Raw genomic sequence first — 6166 nt, 5'->3', positions numbered from 1 at the left:
TTCAATTGTGAAATTTCTATTAACTATAGGAACCTCGTGAAAACCCCATAAGTTTTCACGAATCCATTAATCATATAGGTTTTTGTCTAAATACATAGCTAGTGTTATTATTTACTATGGTATCAGAAGTGTGTTTTTGATTATTGGAGATAGTTAGAAGTGTCAAAATGTATTATGGTTTGTGCCATTAGACTCGGAGGGTTATTTAAAGTCTTATGGCGCAATAACATTCTTTTCATATTTTCGGACAAAACGTATGTTCAAAACTGTAGATATTATTGGATAAAAAGAAATATCTTGAGGTAATTTTCGTGAATATTATTGGGTAAAAATATTTTGAGTTGATTTTTATAGATATTATTAGATAAAAATATCTTAAGTTGATTTTTTGTAGATATTATTGGATAGAATATTATGAGATAATCTTTTATAGATATTTTGGGTAGGAGAAAACTACACTCAAATCTCAACTCCAGCCTTATCATCTTCCTTATCTCGTCCATTAGTAGCTCCAGCCATCACCTACAAACTTATCTCCATTTACACGTTTCTTTAAAAGAATATCAAATACTTTCTCTCGGACAGCTTTTAGGAGTTTTTTTGCACGCCCATTTCGGAGCTTTTGTAAGTGTTTTATCATAAAGTCTCCTTCATATAAGTTGTTTCTTTTTTAGTCTAGTTTACATGGATATATTATTTACCCCATTTGAAGATTTTGGGTTAGTCAAATATTATATAAACTATAGAAAGGTCATTCTGGGAGATAAACTAGAGAATATGTTATAGTTTGGAGTTTTTGACCAAGCTAATGGATAGATATTGGTCCGAAATTTTTATGGAGTATTGTTAATATGTATATGTGACTATTGGTTAAGGAGTTTTGCATGATTAAAGGTTTTGATGAAAGAGTTTCTTACATTTAGAAACTTAGAAACTGGAAGAGGAAAAACAGTTTCTGTTTTGAGAAAGTTTAACTCTTTGGTGGTCTAAACCTATTTTAATGACTTTGATAATTTTATTGGAGGATCCTAAGCATCTTATATACATGTTATATTATTATTTTGAAGATATTTGATATTAGTTTCAAAGATATGAAATTTTATGCAAAAAGATATTCAGATAAGCCAAAGTGTGGATGTTCTTGGCTAAATTTATGTTTTGGTTAATTTTTAACCATGTGATCTTGAATTAGAAGCTTATATATGTTTTAGGATATCTTTTTAAACCATGTGATGGTTTGGTTTGAAGATCACATATTTATAAGTCATAGATCAAAAGGTTGATCAAAACAAGTTGGAAACAAAAATCAATAGAAATAGCATATGGAAATTTCGGCCCTATGGGGTTTTAATAGCTGTGATTAGTTTTAAATTGTTCTAAATTGATATTTGAATTGAGGATAAAATTTACATGATGCATGTAAATTTTGGTGACTTTTGAAATTAGTATGCAAAATCCTTAAGTTATGGGTAAAACGGTCATTTTCTTACATGCAGAGAGTAAAATGGAAATTTTACTCTTTAAGTTAGTATTTTCTATATTTCAATTTATTAGTGATTTAGTGCTAACTTTTAGAATCACTAATTACAGTTCCTCGTGATCGCGCTTAAAGTTTTATAAAAAACGCGGAGATCGAGTTAAGTTAGCTTTTGACTTACTAGCAGTCTACTGTGTGTGTGCTAAGTAAAGGAACTACAGTGTATGTATGTGTGTTATCATATATGTCATGCCATGCCAAGTTATCACGTAATTGTCTATTATACAGAATTTATTCTGTCATCAATTTTTTATCTGTTACATAATATATTCTGTCATGTATTACTGTACCTTACAAGTACGTCATACTAAGTATGCCATCTATTACATGTATGTCAAGTCATGTAATATTTACTATTGCAATTATGTCATGTTAAATATGTTGTCTATTATATGTTATGCCATGTTACGAAATGTTTCTATCTCAAGTTGGTCATGTATTTCAAGTTATGTTCAAGTCACGTTATGTTACGTCAGGGCTTCAGTCATTTCGTATTCCAGTCACGTTTCATCTTGATTACTTATGTATGGGGTCACAGCAATTGTGGCGCATACACTACGTGAGACACAGCAATTGTGACACGTAGAATACATAGGGCCACAACAACTGTGGAGTATGTATTTAAGCAGTTAAAGAATAAGTTTCCGTAGAATACATGGGGCCACAACAACTGTGGAGTATGTATTTACACGTAGAATACATGGGGCCACAACAACTGTGGAGTATGTATTTTTCATGTTAAGTCAAGTTTGTGTAGAATACATGGGGCCACAAGAACTGTGGAGTATGTATTTACACGTAGAATACATGGGACCACAACAACTGTGGAGTATGTATTTTTCATGTTAATTCAAGTTTCAAAGCAAGTTCATGCTAAGTCAAGTTTCAGATCAAGTTCATGTCAAGTCAAGTTCAGTTCATGTTTCAATTTAAGTTATATCAATTATGCTATGTTGTACGCCAAGTTATGCTTTAATTACTTATGAATTTGATTATGCATTTATGCTTTTATTGTCATCCATGCATTATTAGCTTGTGTGGAAGTTTTTTGTTAACTTACTGAGATTTGTAATCAAATCTCACTTTGATAGTCTCAACCACCATTCCCCCCGAATGGTAGATCTTGTTACAGGACCTGAAGGAGAATCAGGAGCTGATCAACTAGACACAGTTGACTAAGCGACGGTGCGACATAAATGTTAATATAGTAATTAACGTAAATTACTACTTGTACGATTGAGTTGCATCTCTAGTACTTTTTGGATCATAACCATTTTGGACTAGTGTTGTGATCTTAGTTGTTCAATGAATTTTTATGTATGAAATATGTTTTAAGCATTTGGGATATTTTCAATTTGGTGCATTGTATTGCTAAAGAAAAAATGTATCCGCTGCGAATATTGTATATTGTTAGATGCATGTTAGGAATATTGCATCTTATATGTCATGAACGGGGGCAGGTAACCTTGTGTTGCATGTCTCGACGCTTCAAATGTCCGTCCGATCCCAAACGGAATTTGGGGGCGTCACAAGAAGAACTGGTAGGTTCTTTGCAAACAGATGAAACTTCACTTCCTCAAACAAGAAAAGGTAAATCCATTGCTTTAAAGACTATAGAAGAAAATTATAAAAATATTTCTGATGAAGAAAGTCTGAATGATGAAGTGATTGCTTTACTTGCTAGAAAGTTCAGAAAGTTCATGTTTAATAAAGAGAATGGTAAACAAAAACGAGGAAAAAATGTTTTTGCTAAGAAAAATGAATCTGAAAATTGGAAAAAAGAAAAAACTGAGAAAAAGGATAAAGTTCAGTGTCATGAATGTTTAGGGTATGGTCATATAAGAGTTAAATGTCCAAACTTCAAGAAAAACAAAGGGAAAGCATTGAATGTCACACTTAGCGATATTTCAAATTCTGAAAGTTCAAACTCATCTTCTGATGATGAAAAATATTTTATGGCTTTCTCTACTATTGTGAATGATTTTCCTGATATTACACTGACAAAATCTGAAAGTAGTTGTGAGTATAGTGATTCAAATGTATCAATTATTGATGCTGATCAAGAACTAAGTTTACAGGAGGCTTATAATGATGTGTGTGAAGAAGTGATCAAATTAAAGAAACTCAACAAGAAGTTGTATAAGAAGTTCACTGATATGGAGAGTGAGAAAAACAACATGTCTGAAACTTTAAAAGTTTCTGAGAGTGAAATAACTAGATTAAAAAATCAAAATATTGCACTAGAAAAGGAATTGGAAAAGGTTGAAGAAAAAACAGCAACACAAAAATTAGAAGAAATGTTGAGTTTTCAAAAAATGAGTAGTGACAGAACTGGTCTAGGGTACACGACTTCTAAAGGAAAAGAAAAACTGGTCTCATCATCCGCTGCTACAACTTCCAAAGGTATTATTTTTGTTAAAGGAACTCAAGGTAAGAGTTTTCAAAATCATGCTGAACTTAAGCCAGTTTATTCAAAAAATCTGCATGGTAAATTTGTCCCTACATGTCATAAGTGTGGAGTAGTAGGTCATATAAGACCACATTGTTTTAACATGAATCAAGTGCAGAAATTTGAAGGAAAAAGAAAAGAGAAGAGCCTACAGACTCAAGTTGATGACATTAGTCAACAAATCAATCTCATAAATCTTAAGCTTGGGGAACTAGCAGATATTTGCCTTCAAAATAAAGAAAAACACACGTCAATACTCAAGACAAAATGGGTGAGAAAGAAAGATGTAGTATGTCTTGTTGCTCACATAGCACTGAGATCAAAGGAAGATTGTCTGTGGTACCTGGACAGCGGCTGTTCGAGGCACATGTCTGGAGACAAAAACTTATTCAAGAAAATTGAAACATCTTATGGAGGCACCGTGACCTTTGGAGATGGAAGCAAGGCTGTCATAGAAGGGAAAGGGAGTATTGAAATACCAGGACTATCTGTGTTGCATGATGTTTTATTTGTTAATGGTTTGAAAGCTAATTTACTCAGCATTAGTCAGTTTTGTGACAATAATTTTTCTGTGCAGTTCTCAAAAGATGCATGCAACCTATATGATAAAGGTGGAGAATGGGTCTTAAAAGGTACTAGAATTTCAGACAATTGTTATGGAATTTCTCCAAAACCATTGGAGAAATGTCATAGAGTCACACTTGATGAAGTTGAATTATGGCATCAACGCCTTGGGCATATCAATTTTAAAAATTTATCAAAAATCTCAAAAAGAAAAATTATTGATGGACTGCCCAAGGTAATAAAGGTGAAGAAAATAGTGTGTGGAGCATGCCAAGAAGGAAAGCAAACTAGAGCTTAACACAAGAAGATTTCTCATATTCTTACCTCTCGGCCTCTTGAGCTATTGCATATGGATTTGATGGGTCCAACACAAACTGAGAGTCTTGGAGGAAAGAAGTATATCATGGAATACACCAAGAATTTTTTGCACCTATCACTCCACAACAAAATGGAGTGGTGGAAAGGAAAAATAGAGTAATTTAGGAAATGACACGAACAATGTTAAGTAACAAGAAGATGGCTTTATATTTTTGGGGAGAAGCTGTGAATACAGCAAATCATATCTTGAATCGAGTGGTTCTAAGACCCGGCACCAATCAAACACCTTACGGTTTGTGGAAAAATAAAAGGCCTACGGTAAAGTATTTCAGAATTTTTGGCAGCAAATGTTATATTCTGAAAGACAGAGAAAACAATCATAAATTTGAAAGCAAAAGTGATGAGGGATTGTTTCTTGGCTATTCCTCCAATAGTAAGGCTTATAGAGTTTACAACTTACGTACACAATCTGTTATGGAATCAATTAACGTAGTTGTGGATGACATTTCAGCTGAAACTACCATGAAGGAGCTTGAGAATATAAAGGAACTGGGGCAGACCAGTGGAGAAGACTCACAAGTGCAAAATGAGGAAGATCATATAGAGGAGACATCACAAAATCCACAAATCAAAAAACCTTCTTCAAGAATCACCCAAAATCATCCTAAAGAAAACATTCTCGGTGAGCTAGATGAAGGTATGAGGCTTAGAAGAAGAGTACTAAATCAGGTTTCTTTTGTGTGTTATTTGTCACAGGTTGAACCCAAGAAAGTCGATGAAGCACTAAATGATGAAAGTTGGGTCAACGCTATGCATGAAGAACTCCATCAATTTACTAGAAATGATGTATGAGAGTTAGTTCCTAGACTAGAAAATTATAACATCATTGGGACTAAGTGGATCTTTAAGAACAAATCTGATGAGCATGGTACTATTGTGAGAAATAAAGTAAGGTCGGTTGCACAAGGTTACACACAAGTAGAAGTGATTGATTTTCATGAAACATTTGCTCCTGTGGCCCGGCTAGAATCTGTCCGCATTCTACTGGCACTTGCCTGTCATCTAGACTTCAAATTATATCAAATGGATGTCAAGAGTGCCTTCCTAAATGGAGTGTTACAAGAAGAGGTATATGTCAACCAACCAAAAGGATTTGTTAATCATCTCTACCCTGAATATGTCTATAGGTTGAAGAAGGCGTTGTATGGACTGAAACAAGCACCTCGAGCTTGGTATGAAATGTTAACTGCCTACTTACTTGATCATGACTTTGTTAGAGGACAAGCTGATAGGACTTT

This window comes from Carya illinoinensis, chromosome 7, assembly GCF_018687715.1.
Source record: "Carya illinoinensis cultivar Pawnee chromosome 7, C.illinoinensisPawnee_v1, whole genome shotgun sequence".
In the NCBI taxonomy this organism is placed as follows: Eukaryota; Viridiplantae; Streptophyta; class Magnoliopsida; order Fagales; family Juglandaceae; genus Carya; species Carya illinoinensis.
This window is presented reverse-complemented; position numbering follows the sequence as displayed.